Consider the following 15,121-nt stretch of genomic DNA (forward strand, 5'->3'; position numbering starts at 1 on the left):
TAGTGCAGTAATTGCTTTCTTTTAATTAGTTATTTAAAATATAATATATCTTTTTTAAGGCCTGCTAGTATAATTAAGTGTTATTAGGTTATAATATAATACTCCCTTCTTATTAATCTTATCCTTAAGGCCTATAACTAGGTTATTTTATTCCTATTAATATATCTCCCTTCTTCCTTTTTTAAATTCTTATTAATATAATATTTAATCTTTTTTCTTTAGCTTCTCTTTTAACCTTTTATTATTATTATTTAGTAAATTTAATTACTATTAAGGGTTTTAATATTATATCTTATTTTTATTATTTATTTAAGGGGCTTTACTATTAAATAGTAAAGTATTATTTTTTAAAGTGTAATAAATATATAAAGGCTAATTACTTATATAATAGTTAAAAAGTAGCTTTTAATTCTTATAAGTTTTTATTTTTATTATAATAGAGTTTTATATTAATTTATAGTGTTTTATATTATTTTAAAGTTTTATTATTTAAATTTAACTAAGGAATTAGCTAAACTTTTATTATTATAGTGTTATAAGGCTTTTTATAAGGCTTAGGTTAAAATAAATAAGGCTTTAGATTATCTAAAGTAGTTATATTATTAAAAATAGTAGCTTTATATTAAGGGTAAGGAGATAGTATAATATAGCTTAAGCTTATTAAATAAGCTTAAGGATATTAAGTAGTAAGAGTTAAAGGTTTTTTTTATTATATAAAACTACTAGGGGGTAGATCTTTTTTAATTTTAATTTCTTACTTAACCCTTTTTTATTATTTTTAAAAACTAAAGAAACTTTATTATTAATATATAGGAGTTAAAGTTTTTTTTAAGTTCCTATAAATTTTCTATTTTTAGGTATTTTTTTTATTTAATTAAGTACTTTATGTTATTTATTTTTAGATTTTAGTATATAATAAGTATTTTTTTAATTTTATATTCTTCTTTAATATCTTAAACTATTATTTTATTTATAATTAGTTTACTTATCTTTTTATTTACTAGTGCTTTTTTAAGTAGTAATATATAAAAAATAACTGTTTTTAATCTTATATTATTAAGTAAGTTTAGCTTATAGTTAACTTTATTAACTTTTTTTAAAATTTTAAATAGCTTAAGTTTCTTAAAATTTAATTTATTACTTAGCTTATTTATTTTAATATTTAATAGTTTTTTATTATATAAGTATTATAGTAAGTAAACTATATCTCCCTTTTAAAGGGTTAGTTCCTTAATTCTTATATAATTTATATATTTTTTTATATATTATTTAAAGAATTTAAGTTAAGTCTTAAATTCTTCTTATAGTTAAATTATATTTTTTACAAGAATATATATATTATTTACATTTAGGCTATTATATAATAATTTATAAGCTTTTAATATAAACTTATAGTTAATATAAAATAGTATAACTTTTATAATTTTTATTATAAAGCTATTATATTATATTTAAGTAATTAGTAATATTTTAACCTAGTTATCTTATTAAAGGTTAATATAATATTATAAATATACTTTAATAACTTAATTTATTTATTTTATTTATTTATTTATTTATAAGTAAAATATAGTACTTAACTTATAGTAGGTTTTAAGTTTAGCTATTAGTTCTTACTAGAATTTAAATATAAAAGTGCTTTTTTTATTTAATATAATTTCTTTTAGTATTTTATATTTAGTAAATATATATCTTATATAAAGATATACTAGATTTTTAATATTATATGCCTTCTTATATAATAGGAAATATACTTATTTAAAGAGTTTATTTATAATAATAAAAATGCTATTAAAGTGTTTTTTTATTAATAAGTTTTTTAATTTAAGCAAGTTAATAATATAATTAAATATAATAGTATACTAGTTTTTTTCTAAAACTAGGATTAGTTATAGTTTCTTATATAGCTAATGTTTTTTATCTTTTATTTTCTTATATATATTATATTTATTAAGGACTTCTTTAATAATTTTCTTTAGTCCTATAAACTTATAATAGCAGGTTATATAGTTATATATTATTTTAAGGCCTTTATAGGCTGCTGTAATTATGCTTTAATATAGGTCTTAGATTACTTCTAGCTGTAATTCCTCTAGTATCTAGATTTTTCTATCTTCTTATATTAGTAGATTATTTTTTATAGTAATATTTTCTAAAAAGTCTTTTAGTATAAGGTTATCTAGTTATAGTCCTTTAAATTGTTTTCTGATTTTATTAAGGATAGGGTTATGTTCTTGTTACAACCTAATAACACTTGGTTGCACTAGCAGGCCCCGGAAAGGATATATTATATTCTAAATAATTAACTAAAAGAAAGTAATTACTATACTATAAGTAATTACTTTTACACTTACTAACACTATCCTAGTAATTACTATAATAATTACTACTATAACTATAATTATATATAACTAGACTAAATATATAAGTTTACTTTTTTATACTTATTTAAATAACTTAAATAACTAGTTATTAATATAAAATTAAGATTATAATATACTTTATACTTTTACTATTTAGTAATATTATTTACTATTACTTATATTACTTATTAAGTTTCTTAACTGCTTTACTAATATAAACCTAAAATTATCTACTAGGTTTATCCCTTAGGAATTTACCTTATATTAACTATTTAATATATAATTTATTATATATTAATAACTCTTATTTAAATAGTTACTAGATCTTATAAGTAATATAAAAATAAAAATATAAATATTAACTTTTAATGTCCTAGATAATAACACTAATTATAAGAGCTAAGCTTTAAGTAATTATTAGTTAAATAATATTATTAAGTTTAAAAACATATTAGCAGAAATAGCTTATAATTAGTAAAATATTTTAATAAAAGCTCTTAAATAAAAACATAAATAGTATAAGTAATAAAAATAAAGCACTAGAACTTATATAAAAAATATAAAATATATAATTTAAGACTTATATATATAGCATCTTATAGACTAATAAACTATTACTTAGTATATATAAACTATTAATAACTTATAGTAGCAGCTTAATAACCTACTAGTAGTAGCGCCCTAGGTAGCCCCTGCTATAATACCTGCTATAGCACTTATAATAATACTAGTAATCCCTATAGATAATAAACTAAAACTAGGAAAAGTCCTAAAAATTAAACAGCTAGAAAAGTTTAATAAAAACACTATTAAACTTTACTAGTTCCTTAATAAACTATAAACCTACTTTAAGTATTATTATTTAAAAACATTTTTAATAGATAATTTAGAAAAATAAATTTAATATATAGGAACTTATACTAAGGACATAATAGCTAATTAGTTTAAAATGCTTTTTAAGAATAAGAAAAATAATTTAGCTTAATAAAGTAAACTTATAAAGAAAGTCTTTAAAGGTTATAAAAACCTTAAAAAATAATTAGAAAAATCCTTTAGAATTATTAATAAAGCTTAAGAAGTAAAAAAGAAACTTTAAAACTTTAAATAAAAAAAACTATACTATAAATATACTTTAACCTTTATTTAGCTGCTTAGTAAAGTTAACTAAATAAAAGAATTAAAAAAGGAAATATATTACTATAACCTAAAATTAAAAATTAAAAATAAAATCTATAAAACTAATAAATAAAAAACTATATTTACTATATTTACTTAAAAAGCTATTATAATTAATAACTAATAATAAGAATAAAAGTAAAAATAAAAGAATAAAAAAAACAGCTAAACTATTAAATATTAACCTTAGGCTAACTAAGGAAAAAAATAAAAGAACTATATTACTAAAGATAATAAAACTTAATTAAAAAGAATAAATATTAATACCTTAAACTATAGAAAGTTTAATAAAACCTATAACACTTATAGTAAAAAAAGACTATAAGAAAGCAAACTACTAATCTAAAATAACCTATGGATTTTATAATAAAAAGGGCTATAATAAAAGCTATTACTATACTAAGAAAAATAAAAAGAAACCTAAGATTACTAAGGATAAGATTTAAATAAACACTATTATAAAAGTACTATATGCTTACTTAAGCTAAATAATATACTATAATAATTTATATTTTATATATAAAAGTAGTAAAAATAAATTAGGGTATTACCTAAAGAAACTATAAGCTAAGAAAACTTATAAGATAATAAGAATTAATATTTTTAATTTCTATAACTAAGTCTTAAGTAAAAAAGAAAAATTAAACTAGGATAAGAACTATAAGCACTATAAAGCTTATAAATTATAATACTAATGCAAAGCTAAAACCCTTAAGTTATAAGATATTTATAATTATAATATTTATAATTCTTAAAACCTAGACTATAAATACTATAGATACCCAGATTATAAATCTATAAAAGGATTCTAATATAGCTGTAAAAGTAAATAGTAAAGAAATATAAAAGCTATATATAAACTTTTTAAAAAAAAAGATAAACTAGCCTAGGAATACCTTAAAAAATAATATAAAATATATAAATAAATAAGTTATAATTGCAAGGAACTTTTAAATAAAGGAACCTGTAAAGATAAAATTACTTATAATAAAAGCAGAAGAATTAAAAAAAAGCAGCTTTTATACTACTAATATTAAGTACTAATAATAAATTAATACTCTTTTAGATATATATCCCTTTATAAAATATAAAAACCTTTATAAATATAAACTTTATAAATCCTAGGACCTTAACTATAATTATAATAAATATAACACCTGCAGCTTATAGGACTTATAATATAACTATAGTAAAGTCCTAGATACCTTAATTAAGGAATATTACTAATAGGAAGAATAATAATAATACCTAAAGGAATACCCTTTAGTATAAAAATACCTTATTAACTATAATTTATTATATATTATTTTACTAAAATTTTATTACCTATTAGATAATAAATATATAAAAAATATAAAGTTTAATAAGTATTATAAAAATAATAATTAAATATTATATAATACCCTTTATTATAAAATATATGCTTTTAATAAACTTAAAAACTAATATAAAATATAAAATTATTATTTATAAAATTTAAAATACTAAAAGAATTACTTCCTTAACTATAACACATAGGATTACCTAAAACACTAATAAGAAAAAAACTAATACTATTAGATAACTTAAAAACTAATATAAAAAAGTTATAACTTTAAAATATATATTTATAATAGAAAATAAAATAAAGCCTTAATTAAAAGATATTACTATATAATTTAAAACTAAATTTAAAATATAAAATATAAATAATATATAAAATATTAAAATATTATATAAAACTAAACTTATTTAAATAATATTTAAATTAATTTAATTAAATATAATAATAGAAAACTATTAGTTAAAGGATATATTAATTAATAACTAGTTATAATTTATATAAATAATAGTGCAGATTATAACCTTATTACCCTTAACTTAGTAGCTAAACTCTAGCTATTAAGTATTACTAAAAAAATACTATTTTATATTTTAAGTATTATATATTTAAAATATAAGATAATTATTAAATATAAGATTAATTACCTTCCCTTAATAATTATTAAATACTTTAAGGATATTAAATATAATATTATAAGCCTTAACACTTATAATATTATACTAGGACACTTATAGTTAAAATAAAGTAACTTACTAATTAATTAGAAAATAAAATAAATACTTTAGGAATAAAATATTACCTAAAAACTATAATTAAGCTATAAAGAAGGTAAGGAAGATAAAGATATGCCTTTAGACTAAAAAATAAAATCTCTTATATAATAAAATAAAGGAAATATAAAAAAAAAATAAAATCTAAGAAAAAGGTTTAATTTAATATAAAAAAATTACTAATACTATTATAGTATAACTATAAAAGAGTTAAAAAAGAATAAGTATATATTAACTAAGTTATTATATAAGTTAAAATAAAATTATAAGCTTTAAATAAAGTATTATTAAAAGTAAAAGAAAAAAAGAAAAATAAAAAATTAGAAAATATTCTTTAAAAAGCACCTTAATAATACTAAAGGAAATATAAGAAATTATTTAGTTTAATATTAGAAATAGTATAATTACTTTACTTATAATAAAATTACTATATAAATCTTATAAATAGAAAAATAATAAAGTTTTTTTTAATTTATAATTTTAGTAAAGTAAAACTTAAAATACTTTAAGAATAAATATAAAAATAGCTAAAAAAAGAATATATTAAACTATTTATTTTATAAGCTAAATACCTTATTATATTTATATTAAAGAAAAATAAGAAACTTAAACTAGTTATTAATTATTAATAGCTAAATAAGATTATTATTAAAGATTAAACCCTATTACTATTAATTATAAAAATTTAAAACTACTTAACTAATGTAAATTAGTTTACTATCTTAAACCTTAAGGGAGTATATAACCTAATTTATATTTATAAAAAGAATAAATAAAAAATAGTATTTAAAATATACTATAGATTATTTAAATACTTAGTAATATTATTTAGGTTAATTAATATACTAGTAATCTTTTAATAAATAATTAATTATATACTATAGATATATATTAATAACTTTATAATTATATACTTTAATAATATTCTTATTTTTTTAAAAACCCTTAAAAAATATAAAAAATATATTTATAAGATATTATAAATACTATAAGATGCTAATCTATTAGTAAAGCTTAAAAAATATAACTTTTATATTTAAAAAGTTAAATTCCTAGGACACTTAATCTTACTAAAATAAGTTTAAATAAATCCTAATAAGCTTAAAGTAATTTAAGAATAGGAATTACTAAAAACTTAAAAAAAAATATAAAGCTTTTTAGGCCTAGTAAACTATTACTAAAGGTTTATTAAGAACTATAGTAAAATTACTAAATTACTTATTAATACTACTTAACTTAAAGAAAATAAAAAAAGTAAGAAAAAATAAAAAAATAAGAAACTTATATATAAACTAAAAATAAAAGTAATATTTAAATAACTTAAAAATATACTCCTTAGTAAACCTATACTTATTATATATAATCCTAATAAACTACTAGAGATTAAAACTAATTTATTAAACTTTACTATTAAAAAAGTACTAATATAAAAAAATAAAAATAAAAAAAACTATTTAATAGCATTTTTCTTATAAAAACTATATAAACTAGAGTTAAGGTATCCTATTTATAATAAAGAATTTATAGTAATTCTTAAAGTATTTAAAGAATAAAAATACTATTATTTAAGAAGTAAATATAAAGTTAAAGTATATATAAATTACTATAATATTATATACTTTACTTAAATATAAAAACTCTTTATATAATAAATATAATATCTTAAGATACTCTTAGACTTTAACTATAAATTTATTTATATTAATAGTACTACTAATAAATAAGTAAATATATTAAGTAAAAAAAAAAAACATTTTAAAGAAATTCTAGAAATTAAAGCCTAAGTATTAAGAAAAAAATAGTAATAGCAATTATAAATAAATATAAATTAATACTCTATTTATTATAAAAGAATATAACCTTATCCTTAATAAAATTAGAAAATAATTTAAAGAACTATAACCAAATAACCTTATACTAAGAGACTTTCTAGAAAATATTACTATAAAAAATAATCTATTAATATAAGAAAATAAAAAAATCTAAATACTAGAGGAATTATAGCTAAAAGTAATCTAAGATCTATATTAAAGTATAATTATAATAGCTTATAAAGGCCTTAAAATAATATATAATTATATAACCTGCTATTATAGGTTTATAGAACTAAAGAAAATTATTAAAGAAGTCCTTAATAAATATAATATATATAAGAAAATAAAAAATAAAAAATATTAGCTATATAGGAAATTATAACTAATCTTAGTTCTAGAAAAAAACTAGTATACTATTATATTTAACTATATTACTAACTTACTTAAATTAAAAGACCTATTAATAGGAAAACACTTTAATAGCATTTTTATTATTATAAATAAACTCTTTAAATAAGTATATTTTTTATTATATAAAAAGGCATATAATATTAAAAATCTAGTGCATCTTTATATAAGATATATATTTATTAAATATAAAATATTAAAAGAAATTATATTAGATAAAGGAAGTACTTTTATATTTAAATTTTAGTAAAAACTAATAGCTAAACTTAAAACCTATTATAAGTTAAGTATTATATTTTACTTATAAATAAATAAATAAATAAAATAAATAAATTAAGTTATTAAAGTATATTTATAATATTATATTAACCTTTAATAAAATAACTAAGTTAAAATATTACTAATTACTTAAATATAATATAATAGTTTTATAATAAAAACTATAGGAGTTATACTATTTTATATTAACTATAGGTTTATACTAAAAGCCTATAAACTACTATATAATAGCCTAAATACAGATAATATATATATTCTTATAAAAGATATAATCTAACTATAAGAAAAACTTAAAACTTAACTTAAATTCTTTAAATAATATATAAAAGAATATATAAATTATATAAGAATTAAGGAACTAACCCTTTAGGAGGGAGATATAGTTTACTTACTATAATATTTATATAATAAAAAATTATTAAATATTAAAATAAATAAGCTAAGTAATAAATTAAATTTTAGGAAACTTAAGCTATTTAAAATTTTAAAGAAAATTAGTAAAGTTAATTATAAGCTAAACTTACTTAATAATATAAGATTAAAAACAGCTATCTTTTATATATTACTACTTAAAAAAGCACTAGTAAATAAAAAGATAAGTAAACTAATTATAAATAAAATAATAATTTAAGATATTAAAAAAAAATATAAAATTAAAAAAATACTTATTATATACTAAAATCTAAAAATAAATAATATAAAGTACTTAATTAAATAAAAGGAATACCTAGAAATAAAAAACTTATAGGAACTTAAAAAAAAACTTTAACTCTTATATACTAATAATAAAGTTTCTTTAATCTTTAAGAATAATAAAAAAGGGTTAAGTAAGAAATTAAAATTAAAAAGATCCACCCCTTAATAGTTTTATATAATAAAAAGAACCTTTAACTTTTACTGCTTAATATCCTTAAGCTTATTTAATAAGCTTAAGCTATACTATACTATTTCCTTACCCTTAGTATAAAGCTGCTATTTTTAATAATATAATTACTTTAAATAATCTAAAGCCTTATTTATTTTAGCCTAAGCCTTATAAAAAGCCTTATAACACTATAATAATAAAAATTTAGCTAACTCCTTAGCTAAATCTAAATAATAAAACTTTAAAATAATATAAAATACTATAAATTAATATAAGACTTTATTATAATAAAAATAAAAACTTATAAGAATTAAAAGCTACTTTTTAACTATTACATAAGCAACTAGCTCTTATATATTTACTATACTTTAAAGAATAATACTTTACTATTTAGCAGTAAAGCCCCTTAAATAAATAATAAAAATAAGATATAATATTAAAACCCTTAATAGTAACTAAATCTACTAAATAATAATAATAAAAGGTTAAAAGGGAAGCTAAAGAAAAAAGATTAAATATTATATTAATAAGAATTTAAAAAAGGAAAAAGGGAAATATACTAATAGGAATAAAATAACCTAGTTATAGGCCTTAAGAATAAGACTAATAAGGAGGGAGTATTATATTATAACCTAATAACACTTAGTTATACTAGCAGGCCCTAGAAAAAATATATTATATTTTAAATAATTAACTAAAAGAAAGTAATTATTATACTATAAGTAATTACTCTTATACTTATTAACACTATTCTAGTAATTACTATAGTAATTACTATTATAACTATAATTATATATAATTAGACTAAATATATAAGTTTATTTTTTTATGCTTATTTAAATAACTTAAATAGCTAGTTATTAATATAAAATTAAGATTATAATACACTTTACACTTTTACTATTTAATAATATTATTTACTATTATTTATATTACCTATTAGGTTTCCTAACTGCTTTACTAATATAAACCTAGAATTATTTACTAGGTTTATCCCTTAGGAATCTACCTTATACTAACTATCTAGTGTATAGTTTATTATAGTTCTTTTATAATAAATAAAGTATTAATTTATATTTATTTATAGTTGCTATTACTGTTTTTTCTTAGTACTTGGGCTTTAATTTCTGGAATTTCTTTAAAATATTCTTCTTTTTTATTTAATATATTTACTTATCTATTAATAATACTATTAATATAAATAAGTTTATAATTAAAGTTTAAGAGTGTCTTAAGGTATTATATTTATTATATAGAGAGTTTTTATATTTAGGTAAAGTATATAATATTATAATAATTTATATATACTTTAACTTTATATTTACTTTTTAAATAATAGTGTTTTTATTTTTTAAATACTTTAAGAATTACTATAAATTCTTTATTATAAATGGGATACCTTAACTCTAGTTTATATAGTTTTTATAAGAAGAATGCTATTAAATGGTTTTTTTTATTTTTATTTTTTTATATTAGCACTCCTCTAATAGCAAAGTTTAATAAATTAGTTTTAATCTTTAGTAGTTTATTAAGATTATATATAATAAGTATAGGTTTACTAAGGAGTGTGTTTTTAAGTTATTTAAATACTACTTTTATTTCTAGTTTATATATAAGTTTCCTATTCTTTTATTTTTTCTTATTTTTTTTATTTTCTTTAAGTTAAGTAGTATTAGTAAGTAATTTAGTAATTTTACTATAGTTCTTAATAAATCTTTAGTAGTAGTTTACTAAGCCTAAGAAGCTTTATATTTCTTTTTAAGTTTCTAGTAGTTTTTATTCTTAAATTACTTTAAGCTTATTAGGATTTATTTAGACTTATCTTAGTGAAATTAAGTATCCTAGGAATTTAACTTTTTAAATATAAAAGCTATATTTTTTAAGCTTTACTAATAGATTAGTATCTTATAGTATTTATAGTACCTTATAAATATATTTTTTATATTCTTTAAGGGTTTTTAAAAAAATAAGAATATTATTAAAGTATATAATTATAAAGTTATTAATATATATTTATAGTATATAATTAATTATTTATTAAAAAGTTACTAATATATTAGTTAGCTTAAATAGTATTACTAAGTATTTAAATAATCTATAGTATATTCTAAATGCTATTTTTTATTTATCCCTTTTATAAATATAAATTAAGTTATATACTCCCTTAAAGTCTAAGATAGTAAACTAATTTATACTAGTTAAGTAATTTTAAATTTCTATAATTAATAGTAATAAGATTTAATTTTTAATAGTAATCTTATTTAGCTATTAATAATTAATAACTAATTTAAGTTTCCTATTTTTCTTTAATATAAATATAATAGGGTATTTAGCTTATAAGGTGGATAATTTAATATATTCTTTTTTTTAGCTATTCTTATATTTATTCCTAAAGTATTTTAAGTTTTACTTTATTAAAATTATAAATTAAAAAGAACTTTATTATTTTTTTATTTATAAGATTTATATAGTAATTTTATTATAAATAAAATAGCTATATTATTTTTAATATTAAACTAAATAGTTTTTTATATTTCCTTTAGTATTATTAAGGTGCTTTTTAAAAAATATTTTCTAGTTCTTTATTTTTCTTTTTTTCTTTTACTTTTAATAATACTTTATTTAAAGCTTATAATTTTATTTTAACTTATATAATAATTTAGTTAATATATACTTATTCTCCTTTAACTTTTTTATAGTTATATTATAATAGTATTAGTAATTTTTCTATATTAAATTAAACCTTTTTCTTAGGTTTTATTCTTTTCTTTATATTTTTTTTATTTTATTATATAAAAGATTTTATTTTTTAATCTAAAGGTGTATCTTTGCCTTTCTTATTCTTTTTATAACTTAGTTATAGTTCCTAGGTAATATCTTATTCCTAAAGTATTTATTTTATTTTCTAATTAATTAATAAATTATTTTATTTTAACTATAAGTGTTTTAGTATAATATTATAGGTATTAAGGCTTATAATATTACACTTAATATCCTTAAAGTATTTAATAATTATTAAGAGAAAGTAATTAATCTTATATTTAATAATTATTTTATATTTTAAATATATAATACTTAAAATATAAAATAGTATTTTTTTAATAGTGCTTAGTAACTAAAGTTTAGCTATTAAGTTAAAGGTAATAAGGTTATAATTTATATTACTATTTATATAAATTATAACTAATTATTAGTTAATATACCTTTTAATTAATAATTTTTTATTATTATATTTAATTAAATTAATTTAAATATTATTTAAATAGGTTTAGTCTTATATAATATTTTAATATTTTATATATTACTTATATTTTATATCTTAAATTTAGTTTTAAATTATATAATAGTACCTTTTAATTAAGGCTTTATTTTATTTTTTACTATAAGTATATATTTTAAAATTATAACCTTTTTATATTAGTCTTTAGGTTATTTAATAGTATTAGTTCTTTTCTTATTAGTGTTTTAGGTAATCTTATATATTATAGTTAAGGAAGTAGTTCTTCTAGTATTTTAAATTTTATAAATAATAATTTTATATTTTATACTAGTTTTTAAGTTTATTAAGAGTATATATTCTATAATAAAGGGTGTTATATAGTATTTAATTATTATTTCTATAGTGCTTATTAAATTTTATATTTTTTATATATTTATTATTTAATAAGTAATAAAATTCTAGTAAAATAATATATAATAAATTATAGTTAATAAAGTATTTTTATACTAAAGGGTGTTCCTTTAGGTATTATTATTATTTTTTCTATTAGTAATATTCTTTAACTAAGGCATTTAGGATTTTACTATAGTTATATTATAAGTTTTATAAGCTGCAGGTGTTATATTTATTATAGTTATAGTTAAGGTCTTAGGATTTATAAAGTTTATATTTATAAAGGTTTTTATATTTTATAAAAGGATATATATTTAAAAGGGTATTAATTTATTATTAATACTTAATATTAGTAATATAAAAGCTGCTTTTTTTTAATTCTTTTACTTTTATTATAAGTAATTTTATTTTTATAGATTTCTTTATTTAAGAGTTCCTTATAGTTATAACTTATTTATTTATATATTTTATATTATTTTTTAAGGTATTCCTAGGCTAGTTTATTTTCTTTTTTAAAGAGTTTATATATAGCTTTTATATTTCTTTGCTATTTACCTTTATAACTATATTAAAATCCTTTTATAAATCTATAATTTAGGTATTTATAATATTTATAATTTAGGTTTTAAGAACTATAGATATTATAATTATAAACATTTTATAACTTAAGGGTTTTAGCTTTATATTAATATTATAGCTTATAAGCTTTATAATACTTATAGTTCTTATTTTAATTTAATTTTTCTTTTTTACTTAGGACTTAATTATAAAAATTAAAAGTATTAATTCTTATTATCTTATAAGTTTTCTTAGCTTATAGTTTCTTTAAGTAATACCTTAATTTATTTTTATTACTTTTATATATAAGATATAAATTATTATAATATACTATTTAACTTAAGTAAGTATATAATACTTTTATAATAGTATTTATTTAAATCTTATTCTTAATAGTCTTAGGTTTTTTTTTATTTTTCTTAGTATAATAATAGCTTTTATTATAGCCCTTTTTATTATAAAATCTATAGGTTATTTTAGATTAGTAGTTTACTTTTTTATAACCTTTCTTACTGTAAGTGTTATAAGTTTTATTAAACTTCCTATAGTTTAAGGTGTTAATATTTATTCTTCCTAGTTAAGTTTTATTATTTTTAATAATATAATCCTTTTATTTTTTTCCTTAGTTAACTTAAGGTTAATATTTAATAGTTTAGTTATTTTTCTTATTCTTTTATTTCTACTTTTATTTTTATTATTAATTATTAATTATAATAGCTTCTTAGGTAAATATAGTAAATATAGTTTTTTATTTATTAATTTTATAAATTTTATTTTTAACTTTTAACTTTAGGCTATAGTAATATATTTCTTTTTTTAATTTTTTTATTTAATTAACTTTATTAAGCAGCTAAATAAAAGTTAAAGTATATTTATAATATAGTTCTTTTTATTTAAGGTTTTAAAGTTTTTTTTCCACTTTTTAAGCTTTATTAATAATTCTAAAGGATTTTTCTAATTATTTTTTAAGGTTTTTATAATTTTTAAAGACTTTTTTTATAAGTTTACTTTATTAAGCTAAATTATTTTTCTTATTCTTAAAGAGCGTTTTAAATTAATTAGCTATTATATTTTTAATATAAGTTCTTATATACTAAATTTATTTTTCTAAATTATTTACTAGAAATATCTTTAAATAATAGTACTTAAAGTAGGTTTATAGTTTATTAAGGAATTAGTAAAGTTTAGTAATATCTTTATTAAATTTTTCTAGTTATTTAATTTTTAGGACTTTTCCTAGTTTTAGTTTATTATTTATAGGGATTATTAGCGCTATTATAGGTACTATAGTAAGTGCTATAGCAGGGGCTACTTAGGGTACTACTACTAGTGGGTTATTAAGCTACTGCTATAAATTATTAATAGTTTATATATATTAAGTAATAGTTTATTAGTTTATAAAATATTATATATATAAGTCTTAAATTATATATTTTATATTTTTTATATAAGTTCTAGCACTTTATTTTTATTACTTATACTATTTATATTCTTATTTAAAAGCTTTTATTAAAATATTTTACTAATTATAAGTTATTTTTACTAATATATTTTTAAATTTAATAATACTATTTAACTAATAATTACTTAAAGCTTAGCTCTTATAATTAATATTATTATTTAAAATACTAAAAGTTAATATTTATATTTTTATTTTTATATTACTTATAAGGTCTAGTAACTATTTAAATAAGAGTTATTAATATATAATAAACTATATATTAAATAATTAGTATAAGGTAAATTCTTAAGGGATAAACCTAGTAAATAATTTTAGGTTTATATTAGTAAAGTAATTAAAAAACCTAATAGGTAATATAAGTAATAGTAAATAATATTACTAGATGGTAAAAGTATAAAGCATGTTATAATCTTAATTTTATATTAATAACTAGCTATTTAAGTTATTTAAATAAGTGTAGAGAAGTGAACTTATATATTTAATCTAGTT

Source organism: Trichoderma atroviride, chromosome 7, assembly GCF_020647795.1.
Source record: "Trichoderma atroviride chromosome 7, complete sequence".
NCBI lineage: Eukaryota > Fungi > Ascomycota > Sordariomycetes > Hypocreales > Hypocreaceae > Trichoderma > Trichoderma atroviride.